The 27,675-nt window shown below is 35.5% G+C and overlaps 1 protein-coding gene across 6 annotated transcripts in view; it reads right to left on the bottom strand.

Moving 5' to 3' along the window:
* The window catches only part of SUPT3H (SPT3 homolog, SAGA and STAGA complex component), a 534,939-nt gene that overhangs the window by 442,059 nt on the left and 65,205 nt on the right, over positions 1–27,675 (bottom strand). The gene's annotated exons all lie outside the window — the stretch shown is intronic.

Raw genomic sequence — 27,675 nt, 5'->3', positions numbered from 1 at the left:
ACACTGGACAAAACACTAAATCTCTTTTGAACTTCAATTTTATTTTACAAAATGTATTTATTATTATCTAATGTTAAGTCTCATGGGGTTCTGATAAGGTTCAAATGAAGAATCAAGTTAGACATGTACATTAACAGTTAGTTCATGAACTGTAATGAACTTTGCAAATATAAAATATAATTCTCCAGAATGATACCTGTGGGAGGTTCCTGCTCTTCCACACTCCAGATTAAACAAAATAACCAATTTATTACCCTCTGTCAACTAATCCTATTCTCCCTAGTGAAATGAAAAACGATATCAGTGTGGCAAAATAGGTGACAATCAGGGCTCCAATGGGAGTACAAAGTTCAAAGTCTTTTGCAACATTGGGGCAGACTCTAGTTATCTTAATATCCTCACTCAGGTTCAAAACACACACACACACACACACACACACACACACACACAAATCCTGTCGGAGTTTCTGCTTTGCATGAGTGAGTAAAGCTCACAGTCACACTTTTGGATGAGCCAACCACTGCACTGGAAACTGCCAGAAACAGTAAAGAAGCTCTGCTGGATGTTTAACATCACAGAGAAATAAAGTCACCATCATAAAAAATGTGAAGGGGGGAAAAAAAGGAAAGATGAGCAATGTCAAACAAAGCTGGAGAAGCATTCTATAAACTTTACCCCAAGAATGAGATAACCGAGAAGATTCCATTTCCAAAAACATGCATCTTCTTGAGGCGTTCCTGTCAGTTAATGTACGTCAGTTAACTCACGTCATTTTCAAAGGCAGAAGTTCTGAGACCTTCAAGCACATTCCCAACTTTTCTTCTCTCAAAGGCTAGCATTTGATGGTCTTGGGTAGAAAATGTCTTTTTTTTTTTTTTTTAATTTATTTGACAGAGAGAGAGATCACAAGTAGGCAGAGAGGCAGGCAGAGAGAGAGGGTGAAGCAGGCTCTCTGCTGAGCAGAGAGCTGGATGCGGGGCTCGATCCCAGGACCCCGAGACCATGACCTGAGCCGAAGGCAGAGGCTTAACCCACTGAGCCACCCAGGCACCCCCCCCTTTGTTTTTTTAAGATTTATTTATTTATTGTAGAGAGAGAGAGAGAGAGAGAGAGCAAGCAAGCAAGCGGGGTGGAGGCAGAGGGAGAGAGAATCTCACGCTCAGCTCCCTGCTGAGTGCGGAGTCTGAGGCAGGGCTCGATCCCACTACCCTGAGATCATGACCTGAGCTGAAATCAAGAATCAGCTGCTCAACTGACTGAGCCACCCAGGTGCCCCTAGAAAATGTCTTTAACAGCTGAATCTTCCCAAGCAGATTTTTATTCTGCCATGAGAGAGCCATCAGCTCATTTGGCTCTCTTTCCACCTTATTTCCTTACTTCGTCATTATAAAATCTCAAGACTCCACAGCGTTCACTCCCACTCTTCCCCCAGGCCTCTGTGCAAATGTCTCCGTATCAGTGAGGCCTTACAGGGGATGGTCAGCCTATCACAACTAGCAAACCCTCCAACAAAATATTTTTATCTATTATTCTATTTTTCTTTATAATACTTACTAAACCCAACATATTGTACAATTATTTACAAATCATAATTGGCTTGTCTCTCCTAGGATATAAGGTCCAAGAAGGCAGGAATGAAGGTTTCCTTCACTCATACATAACTAGAACCCAAAACACATAGTACGTGCGTTTTGTTGAATTAATAACTAAATCCTTCATTCTCTCTTCTCTTTCATCTCCAAATCCTATTGGTTCCATCTTGCTTTTACACTTGCATTTATAACATGTACCTTCCTCTCTTTTTCATCAATGTTTTATCTCTTTTTCATCCACACTGCCTTTGGTGGAAGATCAAAACGACATCATCTCTCAACTACTCTTAAAGGAGTCTTCAAAAATGCATTGCCATGCAGCTATCCTTAGTCTAGTTCAACCTCCATCTGCCCAGATAGTTTCCTTCCAAAAACATAAAAAAGTCAGTCACCTGCTTAAGACACATATTGGCTCACCTAAGCCTAAGGTCTTCAATACAATACCCACAATCTTGAACTCCATGACCTCAGTCTACTCTGCCATCTAGATCTTCTTATAACCCTCCATGTCACACTCAAGGATGCCCATAATAAAATCAACATTTCTTGGACATGGACACTTTCACAGTTCTTTCCTTGTCTCCCTTAACCCCTCACCAGATTTCTCCTCTTCCTTTTGCCTAGATCAAAGGTCTCTTTAGGAATGAAACATTCCTAGATTTGTATATGCAAAATTATGCCAAATCCATCTTGAAAACACATTAGGCATGCACTTCAAATACTGTACTTGCCACGTTATAGTTATCTCTCACTGAGTCTGTATATAAACTACAAAAAAGCCAGGTCTTATACATTATCTTTTTAGATCTTTCTACCTGGAATGAAAAGCTCTAATGCAGACACATTGTGCCCATTCATTTAATAAATACTTAATGACCGCCTAAACAGTTCTGACTCTGGAAATACAGAGAACAAAATAGACAAAATCTCTACATTATTGAAGATTTTATTATAGTGGAGTAGATAGGCATTGAATAAGTGACTTGATTTATCATATAACAGTATAAAGTGTTATGGAGAAAAATTACATAGTGATATTTGGTGTACAAGAAGGAAAATGTTGGTTGGGAACTTGTGATTTTATGGTGAGGGAAAGCTTCACTAAGAAGGTAACATTCCAGTGACAGCTGTGAACTATGAGAATCTAAAGGAAAAGCATTCCTCTAGAAAAAGCAGAGTAAATGCAAGGGGTCTGGCATAGGAATAAACCTGGCATTTTAGAGTAACTATCAAGAAACTATCATGAGAACAGCTGCATGAGGGGAGAAAAAGTAGAAAGGGTAACAGGAGAAATATCATGTGATATTTTTTACTTCCTACTGTGAGAATATGAAGACACTGAAGGCTTTAAGCAAAACTCCATGTCCTCACCTTGTTTTAAAACATTGAGAACATTTAAAGAATGGCTGCTGCTTGCACACAAGAACACAGGGACAGCAATAATTAAAACTGTGGGAAAAGTTAGAAGATCTATTTAAAAAATAACAAAGCACGAAATAATGAGATCAGAAATTCCCATCAGCAGGAGAGTGAGGTCACAAAATCCTCTTACAAACTACACAAAACTGTCAAAAATGATATCAGCATTGTGGAAATCAAAGGAAAGGATACAACAAACTGATAAGCAGGTATTTGTGAAAAATAGAGACTTTAGTGGAAAATATCCATCCACCAAAGCCCTATGAACACAGGAGCTCAAGCAGGGGAAAAGAGGTTATGAAAACCACCAGCTTCTCTGCTGTTGCTGAGCTGAAGTGGGTTCACCTAATGGGGAGCACTATGAGGCAAAGTGGTGATCCCAGTGTCACTAGAACAGGGATGACCAAAAGCTCAGCACACCTCAGGTTATGACTGTGTTTAAAACAAGCAATAGGGGGCGCCTGGGTGGCTCAGTGGCTTAAAGCCTCCGCTTTCGGCTCAGGTCATGATCCCAGGGTCCTGGGATCGAGCCCTGCATCAGGCTCTGTGCTCAGCGGGGAACCTGCTTCCTTCTCTCTCTCTCTGCCTGCCTCTCTACTTGTGATCTCTCTGTCAAATAAATAAATAAAATCTTAAAATAAATAAATAAATAAAAATAAATAAATAAATAAATAAAACAAGCAATAGGCACAGGGGCTTGCCAGAAGGTAACAGAAAGTTAAAGGTGAGACAGGCAAACAGGGGTAACATGGGTTACATAGGAGAGAACAGAGGAAATCCAAGTCACCCACACCGTCATGACTTACAGTTTCCACATAAATGCATAGCAGAGACACTAGATATAAATAAAGGAGTAAAAAGGGGGCAGACTTTAAAAGAGCCAGCCCACAAACAAATCCACAGCAATCCTCCTTAAAATATCCCATCATTACCTCTAACAAAACAATGACTGAGCAATCATCAATGTAGATAAAGGAATGACCCCTAGGCTATCACAGATAAACAAGAAAAAAAGATGAGAAAAGATATAAGCTTCTCACATTGTGAAGGAAACAGACTTCACAATACAAAAAAAAAAAAAAAAAAAAGCATTTGATAGATTATCTCTCAGAGTGTCAATATTAGACTTAGCAGCAAATCACTTCAAAGCATCAATTTTAAATATGTTCAAAAAAAGTAAAGGAAACCATATTTAAAGAATTATAGAAAGGTATGATATCAATAATTCAAAGAAAACAGAATCTTAATAGACAAAAATTAAACAAAAAGGGAAAATGTGAATACTTGACTAATGAAAAATTCACTAGAGGCAATCAAAAGCAAATCTGAGATGGCAAATAATTACCAAAGGTTGAAGATAATGCAAATGAGGAACTATCAGAAACTCTAAAGAAGAGAAAAAAGAAAATTGAACATAGCCCCATAGATCCTTGGGATAAAATCAAATGTATAAAAGGGCAGTGATAAGAATGAAGAAAAAAAAAAAGGGAAGAAGAGATGATCAAAGGAATGGCTAAAACTTCTTAAGACAAGAATATTAATGAATGCAAAGTAGGATATATAAAAAGATACACACATGTAGGATACATCATAGCCAAGGTGCCAGAGGCACCCCCCCAAAAAAAAGGACAAAGAAAGGCAGTTGAATTCTTAAAATCACTAAGAATTCTTAAAATCACTAAGAGAAAAGTGAATTTTCACATTATATGGGAACATCAATTAGATTAAAAGCTAACTTATTAATGAAATGAACACAGGCCAGAAGGCAATGGGATAACATATTCAAAATGCTCAAAAAACAAAACAAAACAAAAAAACTGTTGATCAAGAATTCTATATCCAACAAAACTATGCATTCAAAATGAAGTTACAAAACAGAAAACTCCTTACTATTAGATCAATCTTGAAAGAAATGCTAAGGAAGTAGTTCCATCTAAATGGAGATAATAATTCAAATATGCAGGGGAAAAAAACTGTTAAAATATAGTAAAAATATGGACAAATATAAAATTCTAAAAAAAAATTCTTATCCCAAATTCCTAACTTCTGTAAAAGATGTAAGAATGGATATGCAATAATTACAATAAATTGCTGGGTTTATAGCAAATAGATGTTACGTATCTAACAACAATAGAACAAAGGATGGCGGTAAAGAGTCAAGGAAAGTTTTTATTTATCACAATTGAATAAATATCATTTTGTACACTGTGGTCATTAGAAAATACTGAAATCCTTAAAACAACCACTAAGAAAATACCTATTAAAAACAGAGTAACAAAGAACTCAACAGAAGGTTCAAAATAAAACACTAAAAATAGTTAACATAAAACATGGCATAAAGAGAGAAGGCATAAAAAGATATGAGACAAATGGAAAACAAAAATCTGTATATCAACCCACTACTAAAAATAATCATTAAATATAAATGCAATAAACCCATCCAAAATACAGAAACATCAAACTAGAAAAATAAATAAGATCCAAGAATATTCTGCTAACAAGAGATAAACCTCAGGCTAAGTGACAAATACAATGTAAGTAAGAGGATGGAATTAGATACCATATAAAAACAGAAGTAATAAGGGAGCTAGAGCGCCTGCATTAATATCAAATAAAACAGACTTAAGAAAAAGAAATGTTCTTAGAAACAAAAAGCAACACTTTATATTGATAAAAGGATATACGAGGAAAGTATAATGTATATACAAAACAGATGAGACAAAAAAATGACAGGATCAAAAAAAGAAAAGCACAATTCAACAGCAATAGCAACGGATATAAGAGAGAACAAATTCACAAATATGCAAAACAATGAAAAACAAAAATTAACCAACTTGACTAACATACATTTATAAAAATAATATTATTTCACAAACTCAGAATATAGAGAAAGAAAGAATATTTAAGAATTCATTATCTGAGGTCACAGTTACGTTGATGCCAGAGAAAGACAAAAATATCATTAGAAATGAAAATTAACCCATATATCTATTGAAAGTAATTCCTTAAAAAAAAATTAGCAAACTGGAGTGACATCAGTGAAAAAGTAAAGACAGTATCTTCAAAATTCTGACCTTCCATAAAAGCAATGAAAGAAAACAATGTCATGGTCAATTTTTTTTATGATTCTGGAGATTAACTAAATGAGCAACGGGGTAGCATCTATATAAGAAAAATGGCTGTATCTCAGTAATAATTGGGATCTTTATAGTATTTTAACTTAGACTAGTACCATGTGCCTCACCCAAACTCAAAGATAACATTAGAAAATATTTCTAGTAATGAAAAGAGCAAAATAAAGCTTAAATTCATTCTAACCTCAATCCTAGGACTAGTAACTATTTTGACCTATCTAGTAGTATTCCAGAAGGCCTTCACTTGAAAGGCTTATGTTTGCATCACATGACTCAAAATTCATATAGAACAAAAGCCTCTCACAGCAAGAGTAGGTATTTGTAGAAAACATATTTTACAAGCAAATGTTTTTAACACCACTAGTGAGATGGTAACAGCTCGGGCAAACCATAAACTAACCAAAAAGACTGAAAGGAAACTTGAGGAAATGAGATTGTCTATAGGGACTTTGAAAAACTCCATTATTCCTGGTAATCTAAAAACTCATACATATGTGAGGGGCTATGCACACGTTCAGGAAAAACTTATGGCCTAAAGCTCTCACCTCTAGCTAAACCTGAGTGTCTGCACGAGTGGGAAGTAAATGTTAAGGCTTAGTTGTAACCTATCTTGCTTAGTATTGAAGACATCACAGCACATACAGTCTTTAGAGATTTTTTTTTTTTTTGGACATTTAAGAAAATCTCTGCCCAATCATTAGCTGAGCATTAAGCTTATAACTGAGAAATCTGTGACCACACATGACAAATACAGACTTTTGTTTAGCTCATTAAAGTCACAAAGCAAACTAAGATAACACCGATAAACTCCAGGGAGAGAAAGTAGTAGGCTGATTTCCATACTTGCCACAATATTAAAATACACACCTTTCAAAACCTTAAAAAAAAAAAAAAAAAAAAAAGGTGAGGAATTCAAAGAAATAAGACCCATGCAAAAGAAAAAAAGCAAAGAACAGAAACTGCCCTCAGTCAGATAACTGACTTATGTGACAAAGACTTTAAATAAAATAGTTTAAATATGTTCAAAAGCCTTAAAAAAAAGTCTAAAGAATAAAAGGATAGAACTATGAGAACTATATCTCAACAAATAGGAAAGATCAGTAAAGAGAAATTACATAAAACAAACAAATGTAAATTCAAGAGTTGGAAAGTTTAAGAACTAAAGTGAAAAATTCACCAGAAGGGCTCAAAGGATATCTGAACAGGAGACAAAATCAGCATATTTGAAAACAGATCAGTTTAACCAGCATAAGATTATCCAGCATGAGTAACAGAAGAAAATGAAGAAAACAGAGGCTGAGACACATATGAAGCACCATCAAACTTACCAACATTAATAGGAACGCCAAAAGGAAAAAAGAAACAAAGGAGACAAAAAATACCTCAAGAAATAATGGATGGCAACAAATTTGATGAAATAAATTACACATCCAGGAATCTCAACAAACTTCTAGAAAGATAAACCTAAAAAGATCCACATATACACATACTGTAATCAGACTGTTAAAAGACTAAGAAAGAATCCTGAGAACAGCAACACAGAATCAAATCATCGTGTATAAAGATCTTCAAAGAGATTTCTCATCAGAAACCATGGAAAGAAAAAGCAATGGGATAACAATAAAACTACTGAAAAGAAAAAACTATAATTAAGAATTCTGTATCTAGCAAACTATCCTCTAAAATGAAGGAGAAATCAAGATATTTCTAGGAAAACAAAACCTTTGTTGCTAGTAGACCTACCCTCCAAGAAATACTAAAGGGGATCCTTCCTGCTGAAATGAAAAAACAGAAGATGGTAACTGGAATCCAAATGAAAAAATAAAGACAACAGTATAAATCTATATTAATCAAGACAGTGTGGTACTGTGAAATAATAAAGAGATCAATGGTTCAGAACAAGAATTCAGAAACAGACCCACATAAATATAGCCAACTGACCTTTGGTAAAAAAGCAAAAGCAATAGAATGGAACACGTGGCACTCGGACAAATGAACATTCACATGGAAAAATAAATGAATCTAAACACAGACTTCACAAAATGAACTCAAAAGGGATCACACACCTAAATGTAAAATGCTTAACTGTAAAAATTAATAAAATACTTTAAAAAACCCAGATGACCTTGGGTATGGTGATGATCTTTTAGGAAAAACACTGAAGGCATAACCCATAAAGGAAATAACTGAAAACTATACTTCATTAAAATTAAAATTTTCTGCTCTGGGAAAGACAATGTCAAGAGAATGAAAACAAGCCATAGAGTGGGAGAAACTATTTACAAGACACATTTGATAAAAGACCATTATTCAAAATACACAAAGAACTCTTAAAACACAATAATAAGAAAGTAAACCATCTAATTTAAAAGTGGGCAAAAGATCTTAACAGACACCTCACCAAAGAAGATAAACAGATGGCAAATAAGCATCTGAAAACCTATTCCATGTCACACAGCACCACAGAATGCAAATTAGAACAATGAAATATTGCTACACACCTATTAGATAGAATGGCCAAAATCCAGAACACTGACACCCCCAAATGCTGACCAGGATATGGAGCTACAAACTCACATTCATTGCTGTTAGGAATACAAAACAGGAGAGATGATTCAGAAGACAGTTTGATGGCCCCTCACAAAACTAAACATATTCTTACCATAAGATCCAGCTACTGTTTACCTTTGTATGTGCCCAAAGAAGTTGAAGATTTATCCTCATTCAAAACCCTGCAAAGGAATGTTTGTAGCAGCTTTATTCCTAACTGTTAAAACTAGGAAGCAACCAAGAATCTTTGCATAGGTGAAGGAAAGAAATAAACTATAGTACATTTAAACATACTTTGAGATAAATAAAAATGAAAACTCAATACCAAAACTTATGGAATGGAGCAAAAGCCCTACTCAGAAAGAAATTTACAGCTATAAATACTTACATTTAAAAAGAAGATCTCAAATCAATAACCAGTGTCACAACAGTGGATTACCGCTGAGAGCGCGCTAAGAAACAGACTTACACTTTAGGAGTAATAATGAAGCCCAAATTCAAAATAATACAAAAACAAGAACAGCAGAAGAACTTGAAATCTCTGGTACCAATTGATATAGCAAACATTAAATAAAGGCCAGCTCTCAACCAGATTGATACAAATCCTTACAGTAAACATCTAATTATCTCAGTAACCATTACCAAATATGACAAGTCTGTCTGTCGGCAAAAAAATTACAAGGCATGCCAGAAGACAAAAAGGAATACAGAAGAAACAGAGTAATCATCAGAAACACACTAGTATATGACAGATTTTGGAATTACCAGACAGGGAATTCAAAATAACTGTAACTGATATGTTAAGGACTCTAATGGAAAAATGACAACTTGCAAGAACAATGAAAGGATAAAAAAGGAAGTTGAAATCATTATAAAGGTAATGAAGAATCCTGTGAGAGAACTGGCAGTAGATTCAACAGAGCCAAAAGAATCCAGGAACTTGAACAATGGTCTACAGAAACTTCCCAAACTAGTATCCAAAGGGGTGGGGGAAGAGGGGGAGGAGAGCATGAAAATAAGAACAAGACAGTACACCCAAGAAATGTGAAATAATACCAAATGGGAGAACATGTACATAATCTGAACACCAGAGGTGGAGAAACAACAGAGAAATAATTGAATTATAGTCAAAATGTTCCAAAATGTATGACAGACAACAGCCATAAATCCAGAAAGCTCAGAGAATACCAAGAAAAATAACACACACACACACACACACACACACACACACACACACACAAAACCAGGCATATCATATTGAAACTGGAAAACAAAAATCAAAACAAAGAAAAAAAGGTAAAATCATGAAAGAAGCAAGAGGGAAAAAATATCTTACCTACAGAGGTACAAGGATAAGAATCATAGTTTTTCTTCAGAAACCGAGAAAACAAGAAGAAAAAAGTGAAATATTTAAAGTGTCAAAAGAAAAAAAAATCCACAACCAGATTCTATATCCAAAGAAATTATCCCCCAAAATAAAAAAGAAATAGACTCTTCTCAAACAAAAAGTAAGGAAATTCATCACTAGCAGATTTACCCTGCAAAAAAATTTCTTCAGGCAAAATTTAAAAAACGGAAAGAAGAAAGGGAAAACTTTAGGTAACACAGGAAAAAAAGAAGAAAATGAAAGGAAGAAAGAAGCAGAAAGAAGGAAGAAGAAGAAAAAAGAAAAAAGAAGAAGGAAGAAGGAAAAAGGAAAGGGGGGAGGAGGAAGAGAAGAAGAAGAAGGAAGAAGAAACAACAACTGTGAAAAAAGATGGTACATATCAAAACAATAAATGTAAATAGGATAAATTTGTCTACTGAAAGAAAAAAATCATTTTAATTAGATTAGATTGAATTTCCCCTAAGAAGTGTTTGACTGAGAAGACATCAGCTATAATTAAAGTTTTCCTTGGCATATACATAATTACTTCAAGACCAGAACATTTCCTCAGGAGAATCTGAATTCTTCTGATTAATGCAATATTTGTTGAAGCCAATTAAATACATATGATACAGAAGAGCTCATGAGAGAACACCTAACATTATCAGTTTATTTTAAATGATTATAATACATACAATACAGACTTAGTAGTTATTCCTGGGGGAATTACTTTACAATTGAAAATGCTAGAGGTTACTGTAAGAAAAAATGTTAATGTTAAAAAAGAATTACATTAGTACCCTCCTTATCTATGGGGTACACATTCCAACACTCCCAGTGGATGCCGAAACCAGACAGTACTGAACCACTGTGTTTTTTCCTACACGTACGTACCTATAATGAAGTTTATAAACCTATGATAAATTTATGAATTAGGCATAGTAAGAGATTAAGAACACCAATAATAAAATAGAACAACTGGGGTGCCTGGGTGGCTCAGTTACTCAAGCGTCTGCCTTCAGCTCAGGTCATGATCCTGGGGTTCCGGGATCAAGCCCATGTTGGGCTCCCTGCTCAGCAAGTAGGCTGCTTCTCCCTTTCCCACCCCCCTGCTTGTGTGCATGCTCTGTCAAATAAGTAAGTAAAATCTTGAAAAAGAACAATTACAAAAATATACTGTAATAAAAGTCATATGAATGTACTCTCTCTCCCTCAAAATATCTTACTGTACTGTATTCACCCTTCTTGTGATGATGTGAGACGACAAAATGCCTACATGATGTGAAGCGAGGTAAACAAGGTAGGCATTTTGACATAGCATTAGGCTACTAAACACCTTCTGATAGGTTGGAAGGAGGACCACAGCTGAACAAGGGGAACTGAAAACATGGACAGCAAAACCATGGAGAGAAAAACTACAGATAAGAGGGAAACGCAGGGCGGCTGGGTGGCTCAGTGGGTTAAGCCACTGCCTTCAGCTCAGGTCATGATCTCAGGGTCCTGGGATCGAGTCCCGCATCGGGCTCTCTGCTCAGCAGGGAGCCTGCTTCCCTCTCTCTCTCCCTCTCTCTGCCTGCCTCTCCATCTACTTGTGATCTCTGTCAAATAAATAAATAAAATCTTTAAAAAATAATAATAAAGCAGACTTTAAAAAAAAAAGAGGGAAATGCAGCAGGTCGAAATACTTATCATGTAGATATCATAAAAAATAAATAGGTAATTTTCTAATTACTTTATTAAATTATGATGTACCTAAATCAAGAATGAATAAAGCTCATACACCCTAGAAAACTGTTATCTTCAAAACAGCTCCAACATGGACAAAGACACTCAAGTCAGGTTCATGTGAACAATTTGAAAGTTTCATGAAATTTAAATAGGCAAAACAGATAATTAATATTTTTTATGTAATTATTTAAGTGTAATGAAGTTAGTTAACTATTGTGCATAGACGTTTTATGATATTTACCTCCCTAACAGTTCTCATGTTCAAGTAGGTATAAAGATTTTTCAATCTTCTCATCCAGCGTCTGGGAATCTGCTTTATATTCGGGGGCACTATAATCAGGCATACACAGCAACTTGAGAGCATGAGAGAAAAATATTAAGAAAGGTAGCTATAATGAGAAATCTTTACTAAAACTGCTGACACACTTGATACACCAGTATTAATGAAAAGGCTGACCATGCCACACATATCTCAGATTCTAATTTATAAAAGCCCTAAAGAATATGCATTTTAAGACTTAAAATTCATGCCCTTATTAAAGAACTAAAATTGACATCTAAAATACCTTATTTCTTCGATCTATTCCTTTTAGGTACATAGAGTGAAAACAAAGTATTTTTTAAATTTTCCAACAACCTTCATACACAAATACATATGCAAACATGTATGCACACATGATTATAAGAGCAGTGTTTTTATTTCAAGCTTTCAAACAATTCTAACATTAATTTGTTGTATGACAGGGTAATTAACTGACATTTTTCAATTAAAAAATTGATTTTAAAAAAATGAGAGATTAGAGGATGATGATTTGGGAATTTACTTAATATTTAATCACTCAGTATAACTGAAGTGTCTAGTATCTTTCTCTTTTGACCTCTCAGATATTGGTAGGTTATAAAACGGGTTCCATGTCTTCATCCATGACACTGCCATGGTCCCACTGTATGTGTTTGTACTCCTCCTCTGCCTCTTGACTGCAAATTGGCCATGGAAATGTTTTTTCACCAACAATGAATGGCAGAGGCTTTCTCAAGACTCTGCCATCACCAAAAAAGAACATTCCCTAGATAGTCCCATAAAATAGAGAGAAAAGTCAAGTGGAACAGAGCCACCCAGCCTACCCACACATCTGCAGTGAGAAACAGAGCTGCCCAGGAAAGCCCAGCCAACTAATAAACAGGCAATACATAATTATTGTCCCTGAGTTTTGAAGCACTGTCACAGAAGCAAAATGAATTATAGGTTGATTATTCTCCTTGGCACCAGTTTTGAAATAGCAACAATATAAAAATAATTCTCTTTACATAGTGAAATGCCATGATCTCCAAACTGATAAACAAACAAGAATAAAAGCATTAAACATGCCATTAAAAAATTAGACTTTTCCTTTGACTATTTCTTATAATTATATGCAGTCATAATCCTGCTACTGTGACCAATGACAGACTCAGTGACCCCAATAATTTCTATTTTAGAACTTGCAGTGAGTACTTTAAGAAATAAAAGAGAAGCATGAGGATATTGTAAATCATTCAGAATATAAAGATTCAATCAAATTTTAGGGATAAATGATTTTTTTCCCATTGTTTAGCATTTAAACACATGGTTTGTAAATCTGGCTAACAAAGTAAAGAAAAAATACGTATCCAATGTAAAAGCACAAGAGAAAATCCTTAGAATACCTTTAAATGAATAATTAAGGTTAAACTGGAGGTGATTTAAAATACAATCACCCAAACATAATGATAACATAGTCTTACATAAGTCAATTGACATACACAAATTTTTTTCTCACTCTAAGCAATTCTACAAATGTATAGTTCATCTACTTTCAAAAAAGGACTTAAAGTACACTACAAGAAGGGTGCAGATAAAAAAACCAGAACTATTCAAAAATTAAAAAGGTTATTAAATAATTAAGAAGGTAGTTATGACAGTTTCAAGAAGAAAATTGCTTCAAATAACCTAGGCTGGATTGATTCATTGAACACGTATCTGTTTTGAACTTCATGTCAGCCAAAATTAAAAGAAAAGAATACTGGTTTATATGGTTCCCACTATCTTCATAAAATGAGACACAAATAACAATTTGTCAGGAAAATGTAACTTTTTTTCTATCTTCAAAAGTAGAGTGTCTGCTGGGCTTTTTGAAAGAGAAAAGTGAGCACTGTGACTGAAGGTACCGTTCTGCAAAGTCACTCATCTACAGACCCAGAGAAGTAAAGTCCGGGTATATCGTGCCATCTTCAAAACAGCTAGTAAAAAGATGCAGAAATCAGAGCGGTATGGATATGTGTTTCAGGGAACACAAACTGCAAACCCTGTTAACTGTTATACTGACAACAGAAACATGTTGGACCACTAGCTTTGAGAAACCAAGGGTTATACAAAATCAGTTTCTTTATCATGGAACTACCCTGAGCCTTAATATAGTCCATTGGCTGTTAGGCACCAAAAATTCCACTTTCCTCAAACGGAAAATAAATTCAAGTAAGTACAAAAACTATAAAAGCATATGTAATATAACCAATATCTAGAGAAGAAAGCTGTTCACTGAAACACTGAAACAACTATTCATTTGTTTTGGTTTTTGATGTTTAAGGGTATGTGAAGTAGATTGCAAAGAGGGCCCCAATTGCTTACTCCTCCCCATATCTGGACCTTTTCCCTTGTGACTTTGCTGTTCCTCCCACTAAAGAGATTACATCTATTTCCCATCTCTTGAACTTTGCTGCTCTTGTGAATTCCTTTGGCCAATAGATTAAAATGGAAGTGAAGGTACACCCACAACACTATCAGGCTTCCAAATGTACTGCAGTTGTTGCTCTGCATCACACTTCTGCCACCATCATGAGAACGTACCTAGGGCTAGCCTATTGAATGCTGTAATAAAATTAACGGAGTCACTGAGCGCCAAGGCCACCCTAGAGCAGCAGGGCTGCTTAAGTGGCCATCCCAAACACAGGAGCAACATTTACTGTCCTATACCACAGAAATCTGGGGGGTGTCTGTGATACATGGTTACAGTGGCAACAGATAATTTATACAAGATACTTAACTGTTTACTACTCTAAGATCAGTACTTTGGGTGCCAGAAAACTGTATTTTAATTACAATACATCTGAAGATAGAACACATTTCTGTTTCCCATAAGAGTTTCTTACAACTTTATATTAAACTCTTTAATCCAATGTGACATTATTTAATAACTGCTTATGCTTGTTTTGTGATTCTTATATTAAATTCTTAAGTGCAAAACTGAATCTAGTTTGAGGCTCTCCATTTTAACCCACTCACCTCAAATTAATTCTTTTTTTTTTTTTATAAGATTTTATTTCTTTGAAAGAGAAAGACAGATAGCGAGAGAGAGCATGAGCTCTTCCCAATGCGGGGCTCAATCCCAGGACTGTAGGATCTTGATCTGGGCCAAAGGCAGACACTTAACCAATTGAGCCCCCAAGGAGCCCCTCAAATCAATTATTTTAAAGATAAATTCTAATGCCTTATATAGTTTTTTAGTATGCCTCAAATAGTTTTTACTATCAGAAGTTCCTTCTTAAATAATATATAACTATTTCTGTATTACTGTATAACACTATAATAATTATTTTTCCTTTACAAAGAAAAAGACACTAGATCAGATCATCATTAAGTATTCTAAATTAAAATAAGCCCTTCTAATACATATGGAATCCAAAGGCTAAAATAAACAAACAGAAACAAACAGGTTCATATGGTCTACGACCCAGAGGAAAATAAAATTCAGGTACCAGTAAAAATGGACAAAAATGATTAGGATAAATATTCCTTATTTCTACCACCCACAATTTTCCATGACAGGTGGATCTGGTGGGCCAGACACCATAAGAAAGAGTGATATATGACGCAACAATAAGAAGTCAAGCAGGTACAGATCAGATGGCTCTGATTAGAACGTCCACCTACAGGGACTGAGGAGACACAACTCTCAGCAGAATCCATACTGTATGTGCTAGATTTACACACCAAATACTACACACTACTTGGCTCCCTTACTATGAAATATAAATTAATGGTATTTCAAATCTACAGAGGTCTTTTTCTAACTCTAACATAAGACACAAATCACACACTGGCCATGTTAAATATAAACTGTTGCCTTTCAAAAGTTCCATCATTATCTTATTCCATGAAAATATCACCAACTATGAAAATAAGTGAGTCGGAATGTGTAATTTGAAAATATTTGGCCAAAGAAAAAGCCCACTATGACTAAAACAAGATGGCAAATGACTTCATCTTCTTTTGGAAAATGACCTCATTATGACAACTAGCTAACCAGCAAGCTTCCAAAGCCACTAACAGTAGCTTACAAAGTCACAGCTGTTACTTTTTCTATCAACTGAAAGTTGATTTCATGTTAAATGTCATTTCCAAAGAACTGAATGATTTCTTCAAAGTACTACAACTTATGAGCAAGAATTATATTGAGTAGAGCACAATGATAAGTCTGTGACTTATTCAATAAAGATGATTATAAAGAATGACAGAACAAACAGTTAAAAAACACTTCATTGTGGCATTCTTGAACAAAAAGCAGACATATTTAGGAGAACTGTTAATCATTCATGAATAAGACAATGAATACATAAAGTGCTTACTTTGACCTTTAAGCAATATAAGAATCATTTGATAGAGAAGGTATAATATAAATGTTTGATAACTAGTTTCTTTCCAAAAAAAACCAGATAAATATATGAATAATCTTTCTGGAAAAAAATATTCAAATAATTCATGAAATTTAAAACTTTCAGATCCCAAGCACAATGGGAAAACTGTCACCATTAAAATTCTTGTGGAATTCTGTTTCTCCAGTTTATTACCATTTTCGTGATTAAAACACCCTGTGTGATAGAGTACCTACTCTGTCCTCAACTCCATCTTCTACTATATTCCCTGCCCCACCGCTGCTCAGTTCATTTAGACAGATGTAAACAAAGACAGACGGAGTGGCGAGTAATTCAGATTTCAAGGCAGATGAAGAAAACTGATACACAAACTATCACCCTCAAAGCAGTGGAGGATTTGGGGATAATAAGAGCATGGTACACAAAATCTTTGATTCTCTAAATGCATCTACTTCTTAGCCTTATTGCCCATGGATCTTTCATATTTGCCAGCCAAGTGCTAAGTATAAAACCTACAGTTCCCTCGGGGGGGCTCTGATCTCTCACAAGTCTACAATGTTGCATAAGATGTTCCATTTTTTTGGAATTCCCAAACTTACTTCTTTTAGTGTCCCCACAACTACCAGCTCCTGTGCCACAATCTTCTTTCCTATCGCAACTGTGGGACTCCATGAGTCCTGAGATAAAATGTATCAAATGGTTAAAAGCATAGATTTGGGGGCCAAACGGACTAAATTTCAATCTTATTCCAAGCTGAACTAAATTCTGTATCATCTTTGTAAAGTCCTTAACTCTCTGTGCCACAGCATCTTTATCTACAAGCCGTGACAGTAATCATAGTTACCACACAAGGTTGTTGGGATGTAAATGAGGTAATGTATGGAAAGCCTTAAGAGTATCACCCATACAAGATATACTTTAAGTGTTAACTATAGTTACTATCTTAAGATTCAGCTTAAGTATCATATCCAACCCAACTATCATCCCCTCAAATTAAGTTAGGTATACATCCTCGGTCATCCTTGTAATGTTTTGTTCATCCACTTATCACCTGATATGCTCTCCTGTTCTTTATCCATTCTCTATCCCCAGCACTAAGCACAATTAGCACCACATACTGCAAATCCAGAACACTTAATACCATGAAAGAATGAAAAAATAAAGTAAAAGTAATATAGGAAAAAATGATTACAAGGCACATGATTTTCACTACAGGATATAAACAAGCAGGACTATCAAACATGGTTAGGGGATTCATACACTGCACAGAAACACCTGGCTGAGAAAGCAGGTCAAGACTGAACTGCCCAGTGATGCATCCTGGTACAAGGCCAAGTATACCAGAAAAAGGAAGTGGCTGTTTTTGCTTTTTCAATCCAAAGATGCCATCTTCTCACCATATGTACAGGAAAGGTGTTTTAGCCCAGAAACAGAGTCTTCTTTCCTTTTTTTTTTTCTTTAAGATTAATTTATTTGAGGGGCACCTGGGTGGCTCAGTGGATTAAAGCCTCTGCTTTAGGCTCGGGTTGTGATTCCAGGGTCCTGGGATGGAGCCCTGCATCAGGCTCTCTGCTCAGCAGGGAGCCTGCTTCCTCCTCTCTCCCTGCCTGTCTCTCTGCCTACTTGTGATCTCTGTCAAATAAATAAATAAAATCTTTAAAAAAAAAAAAAGAAAATTTATTTGAGAGAGAGTGTGTATGTATGAGAGCACATGTGTGTGCATGAGCGCACGCAGAGGTTAGGAGCAGAGGGAGAGGAAAGAGAGAATCTCTGACTCCACGCTCAGTGCAGGGCCTGATGCCGGGCTTGATCTCATAACCCTGAGATCACAAACTGAGCTGAAACCAAGAGTTGGAAGTTTTACCCACTATGCCACTCAGGTGCCCCTGAGGGAGACTTTTTCTAATTAATCTCCCCAGAAAGAATGAATCAAATGTAGTATATACATACTACAAAATGTAGTACATGCATACAATGGAATTCAGCCTTAAACTGGAAGGGAAAATTCAGAAACACACTACAAAATGGATATATACACAATGGAATACTATGCAGCCATCAAAAGAAATGAAATCTTGCCATTTGTGATGACATGGATGGAACTAGAGGGTATCATGCTTAGCGAAATAAGTCAATCGGAGAAAGACAACTATCATATGATCTCCCTGATATGAGGAAGTAGAGATGCAACATGGTGGGGTTAAGGGGGTAGGAGAAGAAAAAATGAAACAAGATGGAATTGGGAGGGAGACAAACCATAAGTGACTCTTAATCTCACAAAACAAACTGAGGGTTGCTGCAGGGAGGGGGTTTGGGGGAGGGGGGTGGGGTTATGGACATTGGGGAGGGTATGTGCTATTGTGAGTGTTGTGAAGTGTGTAAACCTGGCGATTCACAGACCTGTACCCCAGGGGATAAAAATACATTATATGTTTATTAAAATAAATAAATAAATAATTTTTTTAAAATGGATAAATCCTGAAGATATTATGCTAAGTGAAAAGGACAAATATTTTATAATTGTACTAATACCTGAAATAAACTCAAGAGAGAGAGAAAATAGAATGGTAGCTCCCAGGGGCCAGGGAGAGGGAGGAATGAGGAGTTGTCATTTAATGCATGCTAAGTGTTGATTTGAGAAGATGAAGAAGTTCTCAAGATGGGTGGTACAGATGCTTAGAAAACAATGTGAAAGTACTTAATACCACCGAACTGTACCTTTAAAAATGGTTAGAATGGCAAATTTTCTACTTACAAACAAATGTAGATCAATTTTTTCTTATTTCCAAAAACAAATGCAGCTTCCTAACTTTACATGATTCCTCTAATAAATACCTGTGGCAAGTTATCACACTTGTGTACCTTGTAAACTTTTTAAAAAATGTTAAACATTACTTTTTTATACTAAAATAATACATTATTCAGTTAGACATGCTGTACACTACTTTCCTAAAACTTCAACATTTTTTTATGGCTGAGAATAGCTAATAATTAATCTGCTTTAAAAAGTAACAGGATCTGGTTATGCTTTTATTATACAATATTATGGGGCCTCATGTACCCTTTCCCTAATCGAATTACCTAATAAAATTTTCTAAAGAGAATACTGATGCTCCCATCAGGTAATTTCTGAGCTCATCTCCCCTATGTAGTACATCTCACTTCCAGATCTCAACTTTCACAATATGATGTCAAATCTATTCCAAGTCAGGGGCACCTGCATGGCTCAGTTGGTTAAGAGTCCAAAGCTTGGTTTTGGCTCAGGTTTTCATCTCACGGTTGTGAGATCAAGCCCCAAGAAGGGCTCCGCACTAATCAGGGAGTCTGTTAAGAGATTCTCTCTCTCCTCTCCCTCTGCCCTTCCCCCTGCTCACTCTCTCTCTAAAATAAATAAATCTTTAAAAAATCTATTCCAACTCAACCTGAAAGTATAAGTCACCACTTAACTGGCAACCAAGAAGAGATGAAATCTATGTCTCTTTCAAGAGTTATCACGAGAGCAGACAGTGACAATATTTTTTAAGAAGATACTTAAGCATATATAATTTGTCAATTCAATAAAAGTGGTATCCACTTTTGGTCAGGATACTGCTTTTTTTATATTAATAACTCATACAAATATAATAACCATGCTACATTAATGAAGAATATAGATGACCAAAGCCATTAGGCATTCGGTAGTGTTTTTAAATGTACTTGTGCTTTATTAGCCACAAAAATATGTGCGGATACTAGAGACATAATAGGATGTGTGCTTAACAAAACATTTTAAGGTCTACAGTCAGTATTTTCTGAGTGCTATTTATAAACCCATAGATTCCTTGCAATCAAGCTACGAGATCCTTTATGCTACTCTTAAGATCCCCCTCTTGATAAAGACCAATTATTAGAAAAAGCACAACTTTTTGTCTATCCTCTGTTCATCAATCCTATTTCCGCCTACCATTCCTCTCTTCCACTCAACTGCACTTTGGTGTGACAATATCAATCAATTTCAAAGCATAGTAAGAGACAACCCTATGCATGTACTCTATATATGTGATATAGACAATACACAGGATGAACAGGAAAAACTACTATAGGATATTTATATCTTATATATTTAAATCTACAGAAGGGATTTCTAGTCTTACCACCATTAAGAAAGAATGACTGACACACTTCTGTTAGCCTTACAGGAAAGTGAATCTTAAAAGTTGGTGCTTCCTAATTAATCTCTTTTCCATATCCCACCTCTAACAATTCTGCGTATCAACATACTATCATACTCCTATATACTGAATATTTTCTTCAAATATCAACTCTTGTTTTACTTAAATTTTAAAGGGAATCTTTTAATTATTATATAAATAAAAATCCAGAATCGTTTACCATATATAAGAGAACTGAAAATAAAAATGAAAATAGTATTCAATTTTAGTGCTATACTGCTACTTGCTTTTTGTTAAAACTTTTCATGTAGTTTTAATTACAAATTACTTTTAAAGCTGGTATATTATTACTGAGAATGTAATATAAAGTCACCATCACTTTTTTTTCAAATACATTACGCGATACAGCTGAAATCCCTTTTCCACTAACTTCCCTCATGCTCTGTCCTTCCCTTCTCAGAAATAACCACTGTTCTATAATTGGTGTGTATCCTTCTCATTTGTGTTCTGGAATACTTTTGTTATGCACAGTAAAATAGTATAGTTTTGTTTTTAAGAATCTGCATCAGTAATGTCACTACTATACTGTTTGTTTCGTGCTCAACTTTGTTCTCACAATGTACCCATTCATATTCTTGAACACTGACTTTGTTCATTTTAACTGCCCAATAGCTACTATTCTATGTATTTGTTTCTACTATCCATTCCCCTCTTTGTTATTTGGATTATTTTTTCATTTTAGATATAAGCAATGCTGCAGTGCTTTAGGCATATTTCTTTGGGCTCAGTTTCCTTGTCCTATGTGAGAGGTTCTTAGGTATATTAATTATTTTGGGGTGGAGTGGAGGATTTAGAAACTGACAACCCAAATTTGCATTCAAGCTTTACTGAGAGTAGTAAACACAACAGTACATTTTACGTACAAATCTGACTCCTAAACACTATCCTGTTTTCCTAACTTTATATTCATTTGCCTCCTTTTATTACCCATTCTTTATTACATCTTGCAGCACAATTTCTACTTTTAAAAGTTATTTTAAGTTCTTTGTGCAACAATGAAGGGTATAAATAAATAATGTGTTTCTCATGAAAATATCAACCAAAATCTCAGATCCAGTTCTACATCTGGGAATTACAGACACAATGGGACTTGAAATCGATCAATCATGGTGTCTTAGTGAGCCTCAAGGACCTCATAAAATGGAGGAGAGGAGTGTATAATGTTTTGCTTTCACAGCTATCATGGAAATTTTAAGAAAGTGAATTATGGGGCACCTGGGTGGCTCAGTGGGTTAAGCCTCTGCCTTCAGCTCAGGTCATGATCTCAGGGTCCTGGGATCAAGTTCCGCATCGGGCTCTCTGCTTGGCAGGGAGCCTGCTTCCTCCCCTCTCTCACTCTCTCTCTGCGTGCCTCTCTGCCTACTTGTGATCTCTCTCTGTCAAATAAATAAATAATCTTTCTAAAAAAAGTGAATTATGAATACTATATGATCCTTGGGTGGTATTATATTTTAAAGATATCAGCAGAACAATAATTTATTGAGAAGTCAGCTAATACTTAACAGACTTCTTAGAAAACACATAAGCATAATCACCTATCTTCTCAGTTCCTGAAACAGGTAAACATAAGAATCAGTCATCACATACCTGTAGTATGTCACATGCAGTAAGTCTCATAGTTAAGGGTGAGATAGTTACTAAATATTCTTGCTGAATGAAAGATTTTAAAGAAAAATCTTATCTAAGTCAGCTGTTAACACCAGTACAGAGTAGACGAAAGTATAATTTTTTTAACTGCTACAATTTCTTATGTGAATATTAAAATACTGTTGTCTTCCTTTGGACAAATTCAATCTAAACTTACAAATTTTTGGGGAAGTCAAAAGGCTCTTGCTTTCACTTGTGGGCAAAAGGAAGATAACTACTGAGCTAATATGACATAGAACTACCTGGGAAGAAGTGAGACTGGGATTGTCTACCAGGCCAGCCTATACATTTGCAGCACTGGAGTGAGTTCTGAACTGTACTATCATAGGACCAAATGAATCTCTTCAAATAAAAGAAGGCAGTGAAGACTTCAAGTAAAAGGCTGGAAGGGGGAATAGAATGGGAGAGAACGCTAACATTCATTTCATATTTACTCTTCTGTGCAGTTTTAAGTATGCTCTCCTTCAAACAGCAAAAGTCCTGTAAGGTAGGTCTTATGATCTCTTTTTTAAAGATAAGAAACAAAACTTAAGCTTCTAAAAAGTTAAACTGTTCAATAAAGTCTCACTCAAACCTAAAAAGTACAAAGAGCTGGAACACGTGCCAGGTCCATGCAATTCCAAACTCTTTTCATACTACTTACTGTTTCTAATATCACATAAAAACAGCAGCAAACACCAAACAAGTTCTTACTATATAGACTACAGCAACCCAGAGTATTGTATTACAAAGTCCTGTTGAGATAGATGCCTTGCTACTTCCATTTTGCAAATAAGGAATCTGAAGGCCAAAAAGTAAAGTACTTTGCCACCAGTCACATAGCAAATAAATGGTGAAGCCAAATTTCAAACCCACGAAGTCTGATTCAACTATTACACTATAAGCAAAACAGAGAAAGTCAGAAAGCTGACCTTGAGAAGATAACATCCAACAGAGATATAACAACTGTTTTCCAGGCTACACCCCACCTAAGACATTACTATACAGAATTCTGGTCAGCAACGAGGGACAGATACACATGGGTTCAAAACTTAAATATACTACTTCTTAGCTGTGTGAAGTTGGTCAATTCAAGTAAGCTTTCTCTGAGCTGTTTTTGCATTTGCAAAATGGAGATAAAAACAAAACCTCAACAGCTGATGAGTAAGTGAGATAATACATGAATGTCTTACCTACTTTGAGCTAAGCATGATAGAGGGAATTAAACTTATCTCATTTTAGTCTTACAATAATAGTCTTTCAAGATATATTATCATCACTTTTAATGTTTCAGGATAGCTTCTCAAGGTTATATGGTTTACTCAAAGTCACAACTACCGAGTGATAGAACAAAAATTTAAATTATGCCCTTCAAAATTCAAAGATAATGCATCCTACTCTTATACCAATGGTATTACCAAATGTAATGAAGAGTTCTCAAAACTTGTACTTACTCTCTTAGAAGTTAATCTGAACTACAATGAGATTATCAATTCACCTGACCTTTTAGCAATCTAACAGCAATTCTAGACAAGAAACATTCCTCCAGATTCTCTAGGCCATCCACAAATACCACTGATACACAACTTCTCATCCACCATAACAGCCAGGGAAAATCCACTGTGATTCTCTCCCCTTGCTTATTCCCATGTGCAACAAAGATGTGCATTAAAAACAACAGTGTCAAAATTTTGGTGAGACGAGAAACCACAAAGTCACAGAGGGCAGTGAGAGGGTAGGTGCTTTTACTGCCATTAGTAGTAATCACAAGAGTAGGATAAGTCATTTAAGCTTTGTGTGCTTCCATTTCCATTTCCTTTCCACTTTTTTTTTTTTTGAAGATTTTATTTATTTGAGAGAGAGAGCAAGAGAGGAAGAGTGTGAGAGCACATGAGTGGGGGTAGCGACAGAGGGAGAAGCAAGCTCCCCGCTAAGCAGGGAGCCTGATGTGGAGCTCGATCCCAGGACCCTGGGATCATGACCTGAGCCAAAGGCAGACACTTAACTGACTGAGCTACCTAGGTGCCCCATGGTATGTATTTTAGACATAATGCTACCGCATATTTAATAGACAATAGTATCATGTAAACACAACTTTTATAAGGACTGGGAAACCAAAATAACCACTTGATCTACTTTATTGTGATAGTAACTTCACTGCAGTGGTCTGGAACCAAACCACCGTGTCTCCGTACACCTGTACTTTGTGTTAATATAACTAAAAAGGAACCTCAAGTATAGACAGTTTCCTTTAACTCCGTATTTTAAATACCCTTTATCCATGTGGATTTCATTATTTATTGTAGAAAAGTTGCATAAATCTGCTACAAGGCAACTGACTGCCCATACACCACAGGTCAGGATCAATGACAGACTAGAGTCATTCACATGAATTGGATGTGATGTAAATTGAAAAATAATATATACTTTTATCCACTTAAATGAATAAATACCAACATCTAATAATTACATTTCTCTCAGAATAGATTAAAAGACATTTAATACTGTTTTCTACAGGAAAATGTTACAGATAAAAGTAACTTCTCTCTACCAACCCATCCAAATTAAAGAGCTCTAATTCTGAAAAAGAGTTTAGCACTGTGAGGAATTTATTTTAAATAATTTAAAGGAAAGATAAATTACCACAATAATTAGTCAATAATTATGCTGAAAAAGAGATACATTTCACTGTAATTACATCCAAAAAAACTAAACTTATATTCAGTTTTTCCACTATTTTATCATTATGTTTGGCATTAATGATACCATTTGCTATTGCAAGTATTCCATTGCTCTAAAAGGCTAGTATCATTTTCCTAAAACTAAATAGACTATTAACAAGAACTATTTCAAAGCCATACCAACAGACCTCAAAAAGTTTTTTTTTTTTTAATTTCCTAACAAGAAAGGCCAAGGAAGAAGGTAATTAGCAGTGAGAAAATACAAGAAACAATATCCAAACCAAGAGCAGAAAAACATAAATAGAAAAGCTTCCGAGATGTTTGTTTTCAGTTGCTGAGTCTACTAACAAAATCATTTTAATGGTAAGGTCAAAAAGATCTTAGAAAGTGAATGAACAAAGCCATTACACCTAGTTTTCTTTTTACTTATTTTTTTTTTAATGCAACCAATGGTACAAAATCGTTACAAATCTATAACATACTTACCATTAAAATGCACGTAAGTGCTCAAAGAACAAAATGGCAGAGGAAGTCAACAAGCTGAAATTCTTATTCCTAGAAACATTTTAAAAACCCGACTGAAACACTGAGAGCAAAGGCAGTGTGGGTTCTATTACTACTAAATCCATGGTCCGATTTTCCAACTCTCAACAGCAATGTGGCTAATCATGGCTCATAGATATTTCCAAACTAAGATTCAAGGCTACCTCCATTATTTAAAGTAAGAAATACCAGCTTTTAACTATAAATAAGAACAAAAGCAATCTCATTAATGGAAGATAATTCATTTTATCTCACCACCTGCATTTATAAATAATCTTTTTAAAAAACACAAAATATCAGGGTCTTTTCATACCAGCTCCAATATAACTGCAATATTTGTTGTTTCCATGCATTATTTACTGCACTTCATGATTTAGTGTTATGACAGAAGTATATCTGATTTGTCATTTTGAATTTATTAAGTAACAAAAACCTTTTCACAAATATAGTCACCTAAATTCAGTTAGATAAGTCTATTCTCACAATGCTTAACAAAATGTGCACTCTGTCAATTAGTTTATGAACAGAACTGCATGCTACATAAACTATCAACTTCCATCAATGGTTTTTAGAGTTCACTTTCCTTCTATCATTTTGACTGATTCAGGCTCTCTTTCAACTACAAAATCCTCCTGGTCTCCTCTAATAATACATCCTCCACACTGCTACCAGATCATCTACACCTATATCATGTCACTTCCTTCCTCAAAGATATCTAATAATGGTTCCCCTAAGTTTTGAACATAATGTTCAATCAACTTAAATAGTTTAACAAGTAAGGTCCTTCCTGATTAACCTCTGTCTACCTGTCTACCTTTCCAGACTCTTCTCTAGCCATTTTGCACCCAACTTTTGCCCCAACATCTTAAAATTGAGTGCAACTCACAAAATGCTGCATGTTGTTCCATGTGATCTTGGCCCTTAACATTCCATTTCGTATTCCCCTCCTCTTGCCTTTCCTACCTACAAGTGTTGAATCAACTCCTAACAGTCCTTCAAATTCAGCTAATTTTCACCCATTATGAGTAACTTTCACTGAATCCTGCAGTCTGACTGAAATTATTTTCCACCACTACCTAGCACCATGTTTATGTGTCACAGTATTCAACACACAGTATTACATTCAAAAACTTCTTTGTGTGCTCCAAATAGTTTCTTCAATATAAATTTGTTTCACTTGCAAACTATGCTTTAACTCTGTAGTCCCAGCACTAACACAGAGCTTAATACCCCTCCTCAAGATAAGAAAAAAGCTAAACAAACTGAAAATCAACCACTCTTCTTAAATCCATCAGAGAATTGAGGTCACTGGGCAAACCAGTGTGGTAAACACCAGAGGAGACAGACAAATGAATACAAAGAGTTACAGCTTCCAAGAAGCAGAACCTGTAACTGGAACCAGGTAGGAACACTTAAAGGGTAAGTATTCATTAATTGCTAAAGATTAAGCATGGACTAGCAAGAAAGACAGAACCTCAAAGTCGTCCAGCCTCGGGGTGGAGCAGGCGGGGAGGGGGGACATTGGCTAGACTGCTGTGTTTTACCTTCCACAAACCCACCATGTTCTCATGGTGAATACCAAGGAAAAATCCCCTCCAGGAGGGGAAAGAAGAAAGTAATCGTTTTTGAAAAAGTTCCAGGGTATGTTGTTCTACTGAACAAAAGCCCTTAGAGGGAACTATTTACCAAAATCTAACCAACCTGCGTTACACCAAAAACCAACTCCCCCTAGAGAAAGGAAAACACTCAACATCAGCATCCACTAGAGTTTTTGGAATGGGAGAAGGGAAATATTCAACTCCAGGGTCATCTAGCCTTAAATATGGGGAAAAAAATACTCAACCCCTATTCCTCTAGCCTTCCAATTTAACCCAGTGTGATGTGAGGAGAGAGGGGATGAGAATAAGAGAAGCACTTACGAAAGTCACAAGCTCACTAAAAGACTAAAAACTAAGCACAGGATTATACTACACTTCCCCTCTGCCACCCCTTCTACCACATCAATCAGCTTCATCCACAATAAGAGTAGAGCTGTAAGACCCAAAACTCTCAGACTCTACTTAAGAAGGAGTCTTGAGGGAACCCCAACAACCACAGGAAAAAGAAAAACAGGGACACTTGAGAAACTTTTGTCTTTGACACTATGGCCACATC

This window comes from Lontra canadensis, unplaced genomic scaffold, assembly GCF_010015895.1.
Source record: "Lontra canadensis isolate GAN:19392208 unplaced genomic scaffold, GSC_riverotter_1.0 scaffold23, whole genome shotgun sequence".
Classification (NCBI taxonomy): Eukaryota; Metazoa; Chordata; class Mammalia; order Carnivora; family Mustelidae; genus Lontra; species Lontra canadensis.
Note: the sequence above shows the minus strand (reverse complement) of the source record. Positions and strands in the feature narration are given on the sequence as shown.